Raw genomic sequence first — 16,687 nt, forward strand, 5'->3', positions numbered from 1 at the left:
CACCTGCCACCAAATTTACAGCTGATGAGGCAACTGTCTCGTCCGGTATTACGTATTGACTCAGGTTCCATCTATTTCCAAAAGAAATTTAATGTTCCAATATGGTTTTAACGAACTAGTTAAGTTTTGGTGCCTGTCGCATTGTCCGTGTTTACTCTGTAAGAAAGCCACGGCTGCAGCTGGCTGAAAATCTGATGGTGAGCAGGGGAAGCAGTGCCCTGTGGTTTGCTGTCATCCATAGCAGTGGTGGCAAGGCCACCTGCGTGTCGGAATGCATCAGTCCTCGAATAGGTAACTGCTGGACCCAACCGTGCATAACATGAGAAGGGAAACACAGTGACCTATGTGTTGTTTTGGGCTACGTTTAATTTACAGGAATTACGAATGACTCCTGCAGAGAAATTTCAATGTTTTCACTTTTTAAGTTATTAAACATAAAAATGCGACTTTGTATTTGTTGGGATGCAATAGAGGCTATTAAAGTCACTCTCCCAACTTGAAATAAAGCTTGTGTCAGAGATAAATTAGTAAAACAATCAAAATTAGGAGCCATCCATAGGTGAGAGCCAAGAGATCTGTCTATATATAACTGAGTAGTTTAGACTAAACATCCAACACTCCCATCAAGGTGGTCTGGATGTATTGTCAGCAAAGCAGAGCTATCGTGTGATTAGAATTTCAAATAGGAAATTGTGTCTTTTTTGGAGGAAAAGTGCGAGAAGGAATAGGAAGGGACTTGCTCTGCAGTGGGAACAGAAGAAGGACCAGGCAAGCCATGGTTACGAGGGAAGGGGGGGTGTTTCAAGGGAACTAGAGGACTCTTTGGCAAGTTAGCTTCTGTGGTGGGTGAGCTGAGTCACACTACTTTAGATGAGAGGCTCTTCTGAGGACTAATGATCTCCTTTTCCCTGACTGCATTCTTATATGAGACGTTGACTCTTTGAGCTTCCCTGTAGCTTGAAGATATGCCCTGGCCAGAACCACTTGTTCGTTCTGGGCTATGGGAGATCCGTGCAGGGTCATCTGACTTGCGTCTCTTGGGGCTTGGCTAATGCAGTTCCATGTTGGAGGCATCCCAATCTCAGTGTGCTGACCAGTGAGGTTTCTGGGATGCAAATTCACCAAGTCTCATGCCCCTGGTGGAGATATGCTGGATGGTCAGTACAGCAATACAGAACCCGAGGTGGGAGCAATTTGAGCAATTGCTGTAGCCCAGGCAAAAAAGCTTATGTTCCTGGTTTTCTTGCACGGCAGGTGATCACTAATTCTATGAAGTATGCTTGTGACATCTGGCTCAGATAATTTCTCTAAGCTATGGTCCTCACTGTCATTTCCTGCCCCTGGGTTATCATATCCCAAGGTGGTCGTTAAAGATAGCTTTGGAACTCACTGACTTAGCACTTTTTTCCCAGTACAAGACCGATGAAACGTGTTCTCGAGAAAGACAGCTAACATCTTTAGCAAAATCATCGTTGTGTAAGTTCATCAAAGTGGCGTATAGGAAAAAAGAAAAGGGAGATGAATTACATGCTGGAAAGTATAGAAGAACTAGTCTCAGTAGTTGGCCAAAATGTGGGAAATGACGGAACCAAACAAGGAGTGTGCTATTTGAGAAGTATGAGATATAGTTTCAGAGAGAAAAAGGTACCCCTCTGCCGTTTTATCTTGCAGGAGTGTGTTAAAATTAAACCTGACCATACCTATATTAAAGATAAGATTTATGTGTATATGCAGCTTTCTCACATTCCCACCAAAAAAACCCCCAAAAAACAAAAACAAAAAACAACCAAAAACAACTTTATTAGACCTTTAGATAAAGGAAGGAATGGAAACTTCTCTTAAAATTTGTGAATAAGTGTGATTTAAAAAACCTAAAACAAGAATAAAAAAATCTGTTTCAGATATTCAGTAACATGTCCCCATTATGGATAATGGATATAAAATTGCACTATGGATAAATGGATATAAAAATGTAGAGCATGGTGGGCATAGATGAAGCAACAAGTATTTGTGGGAGTGCTGGGGTTGGGGGTTTGTGTCAAGCACAATTAAGTCAGCACTCTGTCTTCCAGTGAAGTCTCCCAGCAATGGCGATATAGTTGTCCTATTTTTATGATAGTGATAGTGGCCAAAATTTATTGAGCTTTTACTATATGCAAAGTTTTGTGCTAAATATTTTTTAGTATATTATCTCATTTAATCATCACAACCACGCTGTGAAGTAAGTACTATAGGGAACCGAGACTTAAGGAACTGTACAATGAAGACACCAGCAAGATGGCAGATTAAGGAACTCCAGGCACTCCAGTTTCCGTAGGAAAATCCCATGGAAACATTAAATAAGCAACTAGACAGTGACTAGAGAAATTTTATAAGAGCTCTAAAAATCAGTCAGAGATCTACAGCAAACAAGTGAATGTCCAAGCAAGAATAACCCACATTCAAAACAACAAGGTGTTTTATGGTGTTTTAACTCACCTTTGCCCCAACTGCTCCCTGGCGTGGCGTGGTGTAGTTTGGACGAGTTGGTGGTTCAGTTTCCAGTTCCCTTCCACAACCCAAAGAGAGCAGAATGGACTGAATTTGCAGGGTTCTAGCCTGCGTGAGGGCCGCCTGAGGGATTGTCCTCTGTTATCTAACCAGAAGCTCGGACAAGCAAGAGCAGTACAGCAGGTCTCAGGCTAAAGGAAGCCACAGGGAACATCAGGCGTGATTCACGAAAACCGCAAGGGGACTGCAGACTCACAGGTGCCCGCAGCTGGAGACTGTTGTCTGAAGAATACAGTAGAACAGCTGAGTCCCCAACAAGAAGCAAGGGTGCAACTCCCAGGGAAACTGAGGCATTTAAAACCAGCCATGTAGACGGTGGGGGCGGGGGCGACACACACAGGCCCAGGGAAGATGCAAGAAAAAGCCTGAGGAAATGTGAAGTCTGCACACTGGACTGATTAGTGGATGTCTTCTTCTCCTGCCTGGAGCTAGTCTGCAACACTGAGGAAGGTGGTTTTTTAAGTGTTCAGTTAAAAAAAAAAATCAGAGTCATATAAAGAAACAGGACAGCACGGTCCATTCAGATCAAAATAAATGTTCAGAAACCATTCCCGAATAAACACAGCCATTAGACTTACCGGCCAAAGACATTAAAACAACTCTCTTAAATATGCTTAAAGAACTAAAGGAAATGAGGGAAATGATAGGTGAACAAAATGAGAACAAACAAATTATAAAGGAATGAAAACAATTCTGGAACTGCAAAATACAATAACTAATTGAAAAAGTCACTAGAGGGGCTTAATGATATACCTGAGAAGGTAAAAGAAAGAATCAGGACAAATCTTTTGAAATTACCGAGTTTGAGGAGCAAAAAAAAAAAAAAAAAAGAATTAAAAAAAGTGGGCAGAACCTAAGAGACGTGTGGAATATCCGGAAATGTACCAATATGTGCATTACGGGATTCTCAGAAGGCAGAGAGAGAAAGAAAGGGGCAGTAGATTATTTGAAGACTAATGGCTGAAAATGACCTACACCTGAGGGAAGACATGGCTATACAGACGAGATGCCCCATGAACTGCAAGTAGGATAAACTCAGACTCACACCAAGACACTTCTATTCCAACCGTCAGAAGCTACAGACATAGAAGGGATCTTGAAAACACAAGAGAAAAGGAACTTGTCATGTTACAAGGAATCCTCGGTGAGCGTCTCCGTGGATTTCTCAGCAGGAATTAGGTCATTTGCCTGAACATACAACAGCTAAGAAATGGTAGATTTGAACCCAGGTGTGTCAGTGCAAGGCTCATGCTCTTAACCATTGGTTCTCAAAATGTCGTGGACCAGGAGCATCGGTCCCAGCCAGAGAAGGTCTGAGGAATGCAGTAAATCTTCAGAAACTCGTTAGACATGAAAATTCTCTGCCCTCCCCTCGTGTCTCCTGAATGCGAGCCTGTGGGAGCAGGATGCAGCAGTCCACCTTTTCACTAGGCCTTTAGATGACGGAGTTCCCTTCACTACTGGCCTATCATAGATATGCTGATTTTAAACACTTGAGGGATTTTTCCTTTCCTTTTCACAAGGGAAGCCTGGTTCTACAGGACTACAATCTGTTATCTGCAATTTCTGAAAGTGAAAAAACTCTGAACCTCAACATAAAATTTTCCTTAATAATTTATGGTGCCAAATTCTTACCAAACTCACAACTGGCTACTTGGGGTCTCGTCCAGCTTCGTGTGGCTATTCGTGTGTGCACTCTGAAGGTGTGACTGCGTTTGATCCCAAAGCCGTATACTTTACTGAGGGTGTTTCATTTACAGTAAATATACTTTAAACACACAAAGCTCTAGGAGGTTCACATAAAAGATTATGAATCTATTGGGCGAGTAAAGATCCTGGATAGTGGTTCTGGAAGCCTAAATTCAGATCATCTCCAGGTCTGCCACTGGCCGGCCTTGCTACTTTGAAAAGCTATGAGATCTGTCTCTGCCTTGGCTTCTTCCTTATGAAATGGAGGATTGAAATTGTAAATCTCACAGTCTCTTCGACCACTAACCATTCACGGGGGCTAACCCTAGAGAACAGAATTAAGGGATTTTCTTGATGCTTACATTTTAGTTGCAGATTACTTTTCACGCGAAGATGCTATCCACCTGCTTCTCGTTGGTGCACAGAAGCTAAATGTTCTGATTACATTATTTATATGAATTGAAAGAAAGGAAACTTTTTGCCCCCCCCCCCCCAAGAGACCCAGTCGTTACTGTTTCTGTTGAGCGGGAGGGTAGGAAACAGGTGTGACCATTTTTTTTTAAAGGTGGTGTTAGTAACCCACTACATTCAGGAGGGTTTGTTTCCATTATGTATGTCAGAAGAGAAGCGACAGAATCTTACTGGTGTCTCTGGGAAATATCCAAGAGATAGAGCCACATATGTCTGTCCACCACTTACAGAAGAGTGAGACAGGTGCCTGAATTATGAGCTGTCTGCTCACAGCATGTGTGTTTAGGGAGCATGGGACCAGGCTGAAGTTTGGCCGACAGTGGAGTCTGATACTTGACATCCTGTTACAGTTCTGGCTGCTGACTTATGTCCCAGCCACACAAGAATGCTTTTGGTTTAGAGCTCCTGCTGAGGGTGACTATTTGCTGAAAAAAAAAAAAATCAATCCTATAACCAAGTAAGCTTTGTCATTTCAGTGGACACTAAAAGAACTGTTGAGTGTGCTGCTATCCTGATTCGGATTTTATGTGGTACCTTCTGCCTATATCATGACAAGGTGTTCTCTTTGACCTTCTCCAGGTACAATATTTTTCCATACTCTAAGAATAAGAAAAAAAAGCAATAAATTATTTATTCCACTCAGACAGGACCTTGCTCAAAATATCCTTGTTGAACAATAAATAAAAGCCTGGAAAATTTTCTTTTCATCCTTACACTTGACCAGAAATGACTAAATTCCAATTAGAGAATTTTTCCCATGGCAAAAAAAAAGGGGGGGAGGGAGAAGTATTTTGTGTAAAAAAGTTTGGATTCTAGAAAAACAGTCTGCATGTCCTCCATAGTCTACTTTGGGGTACATCCTCTCTTAGTTCAAGGTTCCATTTGCTAAGTGTCCTCCCCTCTCATGGAAATGCCAGTGTTCCCTTGATTGCTCATAAGTTTTTTTCTCCTTTCTATTTTTGCCTTTGGCCATAATTTTATCCCTTCTCTTTCCTTCCTGCTTCTCCCCACCCTCCCTCCCCAACCTCACTCCTCCATATCCCAAAATACAAATGCAGAAGAGGGGGCATGGCGTGTTCAAGTCTGAGAGTGGTGGTCAGGGCTAACTGAGAGAGGAGGAAAACCTTTCTTTTATTTTTCTACACTTGAGTGATGGGGCTAGTACTGTTCCCTCAGGATAACGATTATGGAGTGTGTTAAAAGGTTTTAAATACTTAAAAATGACTAATTATTATAAGTGACTCCCAGTAGTTTGGAAACATTACGATATTTAGAATTTTGTGTCGTCTTTTCTCCGCATTTGACATTTTCAACTGGAAGGAGATTGCTTGCATGTAGTTCTGGTTTTTGTTACATCAGCAAATTATTCCTCATATTATATATAATCATATCTACATATATAGCTTGTAATATTTTTAATACACTTAAGTAGTTTCGGAGTATAAAAATGTATAATTTAGAATCTTTTTAAAACATTTTATTTATTTATTTGACAGAGAGAGAGCACAAGCAGGGGGAGCAGCAGGCAGAAGGAGAAGCAGGGAGCCTGATGCGGGGCTCGATCCCAGGACCCTGAGATCATGACCTGAGCCGAAGGCAGATGTTTAAGTGACTGAGCCACGGAGGCACCCCTGTAATTTAGAATCTTAACTCTGGGAGGGGGCCTTAAGGAGTATCTCTGGAACCCTTATTGTTTTATAGGTGAGTAAATTGTGTTCAAAGAAATAATTTGAGTCGGAGACAGACTCGAGCCTAGAACCAAGCTCCCGTGACTCCTGGTTCAGCATTTCTTTACTAAACCCTAATGTCTCCTACACAGATTCTAATTATGTCTTATGAATTTTTAAACTTCCAAGATTAGAGAATTGCAAGATTGAAGTTTTTCGTAGACTAGTTGTAATGAGAGCAAATATAAATTAGAAGGTGATTGGAAATGAATCAGAAGCCCAAATTTATAGCTTCCCAGTTGCTACTTAAATTAAAAAGTTAATTATAATGTGAATATGAATGAAAGGTTTATTGCTCATTATTTAAAATATTTACATATTTATAAGAAACTTTATAGAAAGTGCTTCAGTGTTCCTTTTTCTCATGTCTATAATACACAATAACTCTATCATACTTTATAATAGAGTTCATAAGTTTTTAAATGTATCTAAATCCATCAAGAGTTCAAGTAGGGAAATTATACCTCTTGGAGCACTAAACAGTCTTTTAAAGGATTGATAACAGCTGCTGGAGGAAATCAGAGCTAGCTTTGGCTAATTAATGCAGTCCTTTCAGGATTAAAAATCCATCAGTGTATTAATGGAGTATAGACAATTATTGGGGAAGTAATAAATATGTCTTATTATGGAGCCAAAGGAGAACAGAGAAGCCTGGCTCGCCAGTGTTTATTGGTGTTGGCGCTCGTGCTGTTACCCCACCCCGTCAGCAGCAGGGCTGGGTTTGGGCTCTTGGCCTTGCAATCATCTGCACACACAAGGAGGATGCGTTGCCCGGGGGCAGATTTGGGTGCCGGATAGAACAAGATTGGAAACTGATTCTGCTACCGACTTGTGACTTTGGGGCTTCCACATTACACTATTTCCCCAGGCCTCATTGTCTTCATTAAAAATGCAAATACAGGGACGCCTGGGCGGCTCAGTCGATAAGCATCTGCCTTCAGCTCAGGTCATGATCCCGGGGTCCTGGGATCAAACCCCGCATTGGGCTCCTTGCTCAGCAGGGAGCCTGCTTCTGCCTCTGTCTCCTGCTCCCGCTGCTTGTGCTGTCTCTCTTTCTCTGACAAATAAATAAAATCTTAAAAAAAATAAAAGTAAAAATGGGAATACTAATACATGTGTCACAAGGTAGTATGATAATGTCTGCAAAACGCTTGGCAGGAGGGCATTCGAGATAAGTGGCGCTGTGACCATGATCATAGTCACCGCGATCATTTTTGCTATTTTTCAATATATGGATGTATTAGGAAAAGAAATCTTTCCCTCCTCTACCATCCCCTTTACATGCAGAACACTTCTTTTTTTCAAGATGTATTTATTTGGGAGAGAGAGTGCGTGCAAGCACGGGGGGAGGGGCAGAGGGAGAGGGAGAGAGAAAATCCCAAGCAGACTCCCTGCCGCCCGTAGAGCCTGACTCGGGGCTCGATCTCACCACCGGAAGATCATGACCTGAGCTGAAGTCGAGTCAGATGCTTAACTGACTGAACCACCCGGGCGCCCCCATGCACAACCCTTCGAATAGTTCTGGTCACCAAACCTGTGGGGGTTTTCCCCCCGCAGAGCAATGCTGTGTGACACCAGCTGGGTGTGCCATGGTCTAACTCAGTCTGGCACTGTCTGCCTGGAGATCATGTCCCGCAGGCTCAGGGTTCAGTCCCTAAGGACCGCCTGCCCGTTCGGCACCAGCTGCAAGTAGTAGGGCCCCAGTTTACCCACGACTTCTGTCTCCACGTTGTAGCTTCCCAGGACCCCTTCCTTGAGTTCAGTTGATTCGCTAGAACAGCTCACGGAACGCGGGAACGTACTTGCTTATGTTTACCAGTTTATTAAAGGAGACAAAGCAGCAGGCAGATGAAGAGATAATAGGGTGAGGTCTGGGAAGATCCCGAGAGCGGGAGCTTCTGTCCCTGTGGGTGTGTTCACCCTCCAGTTCCGCGCTATTCGGGCTTTTACGGAGGCTTCATCACCGAGGCATGAGGAGCCATCAGCTCCATTTTCAGCCCTGCTTCCCTCTCTTGAGAATGGGGGGCAAGGCTGCAGTTTTCAAGCTTCTAATCACGGCTTGGTCTTCCTGGCGACCAGCCCCAGAGTCACCTCATGAGAACAAAAGATACTCCTGTCACTCCAAATCCTCAATCCCAGGAAATGACAGGGGTTTCAGGAGCCCTGTGTCAGGAATGGGGGGCACAGACCCATGTATTTTTTTTCTATTATTTCACAGCGAGTATATGATCTTCATGTGCAGTTTTTCAGGAAGAGTCTCTAATGTTCATGGTTTTGCCCATTTCTTAATTTCACCTTTTCCTAAGTCGGGCGGTAGCTTCCTTTTGGCAGAGATCAGTTATACAAACTGTAAGTTTGTTCAGCGCCACGTGACCCTGAAGGCTGCTAAAGTAGTTAAGCCATAGGGGGATTTGGCTTAATCCTCTGTGTACAGACCACATGCACCATTAGCACCTGGAACTTCCTTTTCAATGTCATTTTAAATCTCTCGCCAGGAACGAATAAGCCACTGGATGAAACTTTGCCCTACAAACTGATAATGAGGAAAGGGCACATGGCGGCATAGCCCAGAACCCAATTCCCTTAAACTCCTCAAGTCCTCCTCTGGGAAGCTTAATGTGATTTCTTATCAAAAATTAATGGGAAATACCATTCCCTGACCAGGAAGCAGGTGTGTGGAGGTCCTATAAAGGGTTTCATGGGATGGGTTAACCCTTACATGGATTTCCTGTTTTCAGTCTGTACCTAAAAAAGAAAAACAAATGTGTGCATAAATATGTGTGAATTTTAACAAACTTACATTTGCCTTTGTGCATGAGTGGGGTTTTCTGTTTGTGTGTGGTGGGTGAGTTTTTTGTTTTTGAAACATTTTAAATGTTGTTTTACGTTCTTCTCATTGACTTAGAGTGGTGTGTGCAGGCAGACGGGCTGGGTCACGCTCCCAGCAACACTGGTCAGAGACGATGGCTTCTTGCTTCCAGAGCGGTGTCACAGTGTGGCCTCTCATGCCTGTCCGTGAGCCAGGAGAGCTAACGGAGGCTCTGTGCGAAGCCTGGGGAGTTCCTTGAATTTCGTAAGCTTGGTAGGCTGGGCCACGGTTCGGGGTCACAGCCTCTGTCCGGCCCACTAGAAGAAAACCAAATGCCACATTTGTGTGGTAGGTGGACATCCCAGCCCCAAACTCAGATTTAAAAGGAACTCCATTCACGTCATTAAATCAGACCAAATCCTCCCTGACGGGAATCAGCCTGGCAGGAATCCAGCCTCAGATCATGGGGAGGCCCCTCTGGTAATCTGCTTGTCTGCACTGGTTGTTTCTAGACTCCACTGGCTCAGCTTGGTGGCCCTTCCGCTTTGGGGACTTTTGGCAGGACCAGTCGAGCCCCAGGGCTCAGGGTCCAGCATATGACCTCTGACTGCTGGGAGTTGACCATCTTCTCAAGCAGGCCTGGGGCCGCGTGGTCGGTCCTGTGCTGCTTGCGAGACCCACAGACTAGTCCGCCCTCTCCAATCACGGGGACTCCGCCCTACCTTGGCATTTCTCATTGTCACTCCTCTGTCCCCTTCCACTCAGAGACACACAGCATCCTCTCTTTAACAGCTCAGGATTTGGGATAGAAAAATATAGAAAGGGGAGTAGTGCATGGGCAACGTCTGCTTTTGGCCCTGAACTGGACTTCTCTGGAGGTCCTCACGTCCTCTGGGTGAGTCAGTGAGGGCTTGGTACCTTCTGTGTCCCTTCGGAGTTACCCTGCGTGCTTTGGAAGGTCCAAACACAGAAAGTAGGTACATTAATGAATGTGTGTGCAGGAAATATCTTCATGGCAGAAAACGACGATGGTTACGTGTCAGCCCTGGGGCAGGGAACTGGAAGACAGAGCGGGAGTCTCCACGGGGATGGTCTGTATTGTTTGCATATGTGCATACATCTTAACCTATGCACGTAATGCTTTGAAACATTGGAAGAAGCGTCCTGAATCTTACAAAACTAGATCGATTGACCTAAGTCCCCCTCCCCTTTCCCCCAGCCCCCACTCAGTGGTCTTCTCATAGGTGTCCTGCTATGACTCTTCCCCCTGCAACCCTTTCCCCATGAAAGTCCTTACAAAATTGTCTCATCCCCTTTAGTATCTCAACTCAGAAGAAACTTAAGCCATATTCGGACTGTGAAGAGACACATTTGGAAAAACTATTTTAAACCCCTGGAAATGGTACATGTTGTACCAGATGATGCTGCCCGCTCTTGGCGGACTTGGAATCTAGCTGCCGGAATTGTCCCTGCTGAGTGGCTGGGCTCTGCAGCCCGCGGGGTCCCTTGTGGAGAACACATAGTCTAAGATTGCGATTGACCATTGCTGACCTCCTGATGGGCCACTTGGTTGACACTTTGCCTGCTTTTCAGACTCACTCTTTGCTTCTAGAAGTATTACCAGCTTCACACAACTCTCCTTGACAGGAAGCTGCTGTGTTCCTCTGAGGAGCCCTTCCCAGGTCTGCTTTATTTAAAGGTTTTCATTGCGGCATAGACTTTATCTAAACAAGGTGTTGGGTTCCTCGGTGGCCACCAGGCAGCTTCTCATTTAGCTGGCGTCAGTGGGGTACTCAGCAGTCTGACATAGCCTGTGGTGGGCAAACAAGAATTTGCCAGGGCCACCTGGGTTCCTCAGCTGGTTAAGCGTTTGCCTTGGGCTCAGGTCATGATTTTGGGGTCCTGGGATCGAGTCCCTCATCAGGATCCCTACTGGGTGGGGAGTCTGTTTGTCCTTCTCCCTCTCCCCCTGCTGATGCTGTCTCTTGCAAATAAATAAAATCTTAAAAAAAAAAGAATTTGCCAAATAATGAGATTTATTAATGTGGCCCCAAAGTCTAAGACTTGCTGAGATTCAAGATAGAGAAAGAAGGAAAGGAAAAAAAATGCATATAATCTCCCACTCATGAAAATGTACTTACCACTATCCCTTAGCAATAATAGAGCAAAGCTTTGCAGCTTCACAGTTATTAAATAAGATCTAGTAATATTAAGGACGTGAATGGCAGCCCTATCTTCCTTGGCCCTTACTTTGAAAACAAGTACTAGAACTAATTGATAGTAAGTCTTAAATTACTAAAAATTTCACTGTGCTTTAAGGAGACAACTTGAATCATGAAGTGAGTCATGAACTTATCTTAGAATAAATCAGGGAATAAATCTTGAACTTTACAGAGTTGGACTAACTTCTTATATCTTCTACCAAGTAGTATTTGGGGGTCCTAAGGCAAAATTTAAAATCGTAAAAAAAATTCTACTTAGTGTGTTCCAATTCCAGAAAAATAATCTTTATCCATTTTAGAAATATTGTTCAACAAATTTGAAATAAAAATGATTTCCTGGGTAAGATTGCATTAACTAGAAAATGTGATCAGCTTTCTTTTCTAGTTGGCCTCAAAGCTGTAATTTCAGTTTCATCCTGTCTGCAGCCCTAGTTGTTAGTAGGTGCCTGGATCATCCTAGCCTGAGAGATTGTGAGGCCAAGGCCAGGCGCAGGAGAAATGTCAGGATTGATTTTCAGTGCCCACGTAGGGTGTGGACTGGGGAGAGAGAACATGTATGTGTCTTGCTGGCTGTGAGCTCTGTCAGAAATAGAACCAGGGGTGGGGCTGGGGTGGGGGCACCTGGGTGGTACAGTCAGTTGAACATCTGACTCTTGGTTTCGCCTCAGGTCATGACTTCAGGATTGTGAGATCAAACCCTGTGCTGGGCTCCAGGTTCAGCATGGAGTCTGCCTGAGATTCTCTCCCTTTTCCTCTCCCTCCCTCTCTGCCCTTCTCCCCACTCACACATGGGTGTGTATACATTCTGTCTTTAAAATAAATTTTAGGGGCACCTGAGTGGCTCAGTCGTTGAGCCTCTGCCTTCAGCTCAGGGCATGATCCTGGAGTCCTGGGATCGAGCCCCGCATCGGGCTCCCTGCTCCGCTGGGAGCCTGCTTCTTCCTCTCCCACTCCCCCTGCTTGTGTTCCCTCTCTCACTGGCTGTCTTTCTCTGTGTGTCAAATACATAAATAAAATCTTTAAAAAAATAAATAAATTTTTAAAATCTTTTAAAAAGAAAAAAAGAAATAGAATCGGGATTCCTCAGTCAATCAGTAAGGCATTGATTCGCAGCAGGGTCTCCCTCATGATCATTTTCTCAGTGTATTTTGTCTGTTGCACTCGTTCGTCCTAGATTCTGACCTGTGGTCCCTCATTCCATCAAAATATCCAGAAGAATTAGATACATTAGAATACCAACTCATTGCCTGATTCTGCTTTTGGGAGTCTCTGAGGGGGCTCGATAAATAGCATACTTGTTCCTGAATAATCAACAGTTCTGACAAGGAGTAGCAGGTGGAGGTTAAATGATCTCCTTTTGGGTAAAGGCTACAGGCTGCATTGGAAGATGTAGCTTAATGTAAGATCACGTGGTCTTCGGGATTGAACCAGTCACAGGCAGCCTAGTCCAGGGCGAGCTTGGACATGAAGGGGCTTGTCCAGGCAAGGCTGTGTATGGGGGCCGGGCATGGGACAGCTCTCTCAAGAGGAGGACGTGAGGAATCAAGTTGAATGCTCTACCCATCTCCTAGTTGGGTAATTTGCTCCTCCTTCCCTGGGGCAGGGCGAGTAAAGGTCTGGAGAAAAGCAAAGGTGTGTCCTATCACCCACCAGAGAACCTTTGATCCCAGAGATGACATTAGGAATGGGCAGAAGAATTTCCCCCAGTAGTAGCCATATTCCTGTCTGCTTTACCTTCAGCATCTGTTCTGCATCTCTCCACTCTTCTCCACCTCCAGCATTCACATCCTGGTTCAAGCCACCATCATCATCTTTCCCCTGGGCCCTAGATTATTGCAGGGTCTTCTCATCTATCTCCTGCTGTGACCCTCATCTCTGTGCAGTCCTGTGGTTTTTGTGGGGAAACTTCAAGCAGCACGTTAAGAAAGGACTTTCTGACCTTCCCTTGAAACAGGTTATAAAACCCTCATGTGCGTGGTACCCTCACTCTACCCAAGGAAAGGAGTGTCCTTATCTCTCCAAAGATGAAGGGACACGTAGAGGAATCTGAATGAAAAGAGCTTGCTATCTTTTTCCCTGGTTTACTGCACTTACCTCATATCCTTTGTCCCATCTCACTTTCCCAAGGCTTCATCAAACTCTCACTCTTCATCAAACCTGATATAAACATGCACAGGTCCAACCATGTTTTTGGTTGTTCATTTCCTTATGAAGCCTCCCTGGTGGTGTGAAATTTACATCAAATGAATTTGCATGCTTTTCTCTGGATCTAGAGATCCAGCCAAGAACTTAGAAGAATAGAGAAAAAAAAAGATTTTCTTCTGCATCTTCTAGCCTTGACCCACCCCTTTGACTTGTGCTCTGTCCCTCTCTGCTTCACTCTCTAGATTGCATCACACTGGCCTCCTTGCTGTTCTTCCCACACTCCAACCTCATTCCTGCCTTGATTCTTTCTCGACCGTTGGTCCTTTCTGCCTTGGCCACTTTGCCTCTCAATATTTGCATCTCAGCTCCACCTTACAGCTTCAGAAGGGCCATCTTGGCTGCCAGTCTAAGGAAACAGCCCTCCTGTGACTTCTACCACATGGTCCTGTTTACTTCCCTTATTTGCCCCATCTTTTCCTCTGTCTTCTTGCTTATGTATTACCTATGCTCTCCACCTGTAGGATGTGTGCCTCACAAGGGCAGGGCTGGATCTGGTATGCTTTTCAGCACCAGGGACAGAGCACATCATGACTTTGGGTCTACACAAATACCAGTCAAATGGGAGATGAATAAATGATCCAGAATTGCTGGACAGATTATGTCCTGAATTTTGATTCAAAGAATATGACTGAGTAGGAATTGTATCTTTTGTAAAAACAAAACAAAACAACCCCCAAAAAACTAAACAAAACAAAACAAACAAAAAACTGACTTCGAGGGAATAAATCCTAACAGAAAGGTATTCTGCCAGTCTCTCTACCATTTGCTGTCATGGACATTGTGCCCCTGGATGTCTATGGACCTGATTCACCAAAGATGTATTGATGGCATCTCCTACCTCTGCCTGAATGCTTTGCTTTGACAGCTGGGAGAGACAGTGGAGCATAGTGATGAAGAGGATATTGTCTGCAGTCATACTACCCAGGCTTAAGTCTGGGCTCCAACACTTGCTAGCTATGTGCCTTTGCACACATGATTTAAACTCCTTGGGTCTCAGTTTCCTCATTTCTAAATGGGAATAACAGTACCTACTTCTGAGAATTATTGTAAACATGAATTAATATAGTAAATGTATCTGCTGAACATAGTGCCTGACACCAAGCAAGTATAAATGTTGTTCAATTATAGTAGTGGTGATAGTATAGGTGTTGTTTTGACAGGTGTCAAAGGGTAGTAACTGTCTTGAATGCAAGCCTGTTCTTGTTTTCCATCAGCTGCTTTTCACTATGTGTTAGCTCTTTGAGGACAGTGTCAGGGTCATTTCATCACTGAACTTCCTGCTGCTTTGTTCAGACCTCCTATTGGTAAAATATCAGAAGGCAGGGCATTGACTTCTGCTTTCTTCTTTTTAAAAATAAAATATTAGGCTATATTTAACAATGATCTTTATAAAGAATATCTTGTTACAGTTCTCATTCTCTGAATAACAGTTATTTGTGCATACTTGTATGTAGTCAACATTCTTTTTTTTAATGATTTTTTTTTCTTTTGAGAGAGAGAAAGAAAGAGAGTGAGCACAAGTGGGGCAGGGCAGAAGGAGAGGGAGAAGGAGAATCCCAATCAGGCTGTACACCCAGCATGGAGTCCATGGAGCCTGGACACTGGGCTCGATCTCACGACCCTGAGCTGAAATCAAGAGTCAGGCATTTAACATATTGAGCCACCAATAGGTGGCTTTTTAACCTATTGATGCCCCAATTTTGAGTTTATTTTTGTTTATGGTGTAAGATAGTGTTCTAGTTTCATTCTTATGTGTGTGGCTGTTCAGTTTTCCTAACACCATTTGTTGAAGAAATTGTCTTTTTCCCATTGGATATTCTTGTCTCCTTTGTTGAAGAATGATTGACCATAAAATCATGGGTTTATTTTAGGTCTTTCTATTTTGTTTCATTGATACATAGTGTCTGTTTTTGTGCCAGTATCATACTGTTTTGATTACTACAGCTTTGTAGTATAACTTGAAATCTGGGTTTGTGATAGTCCCGGCTTTGTTCTTCTTTTTCAAGAGTGCTTTGGCTATTCAGGGTCTTTTGTGATTCCGTATAAAAGCATTATTTGTTCTAGTTCTGTGAAAAATGCTGTTGGTATTTTGATAGGGATTGCATTAAGTCTGTTCATTGCTTTGGGTAGTATAGACATTTTAACATTTGTTCTTCCAATCCACGAGCATGGAATGTCTTTTGTTTCTTTGTGTTGTGTTCGATTTCTTTCATCAGTGTTTTACAATCTTTCAAAGTATAGATCTTGGTTATGGTCTTTTATTATTTTTGGTGCAATTGCAAATGGAGTTGTTTTCTTGATTTATCTTTCTGCTGTTTCATTATTAGTTTATAGAAATGCAACAGATTTCTGTACATTGATTTTATATCCTGCAACCTTACTGAATTCACGTATCAGTTCTAGTAGTTTTTTGGTGGAGTCTTTCAGGTTTTCTACATATAGCATATGTCATCTGTAAATAGTGAAAGTTTTACTTCTTCCTTACAATTTGGTTGCCTTTATTCCTTTTTCTTGTCTTATTGCTTTGACAAGGACTTCCAGTACTATGTTGAATTAAAGTGGTGAGAACAGACATCTTGTTTTGTTCCTGACGTTAGGCAAAAAGCTTTCAGTTTTTTACCATTGAGGATGATATTTGCTGTGGGTTTTTTGTATATGGCCTTTATTATGTTGCTATATGTTCCCTCTAAACCTACTTCTTTGAGGGTTTTTATCACGAATGGATGTTGTACTTTGTCAAATACATTTTCTGTGCCTTTTGAAATGATCAAATTGTTTTCCCCTTTCTTTTATTGATATGGTTTATCATGTTGATTGATATGTGAGTACCAAGCCACACTTGAATCCTTGGAATAAATCCCATTTGATCGTGGTGAATGATTTTTTTAATGTCTTGTTGGATTTGGTTTGCTAATATTTTGTTTAAGATTTTTGCATCTATGTTCGTCAGAGATATTGACCTGGAGTTCTCTTTTCTGTGGTGTCTTTGTCTGGCTTTGGTATCAGTGTAATAC

The 16,687-nt window shown here is 43.1% G+C and overlaps 1 protein-coding gene across 2 annotated transcripts in view; it reads left to right on the top strand.

The window, feature by feature from the left end:
• The window catches only part of PLD5 (phospholipase D family member 5), a 365,515-nt gene that overhangs the window by 175,968 nt on the left and 172,860 nt on the right, over positions 1–16,687 (top strand). The window lies entirely within an intron of this gene.

This window comes from Ursus americanus, chromosome 2 (assembly GCF_024610735.1).
Source record: "Ursus americanus isolate L20-20 chromosome 2, mUrsAme1.1.p, whole genome shotgun sequence".
NCBI classification, from domain to species: Eukaryota; Metazoa; Chordata; class Mammalia; order Carnivora; family Ursidae; genus Ursus; species Ursus americanus.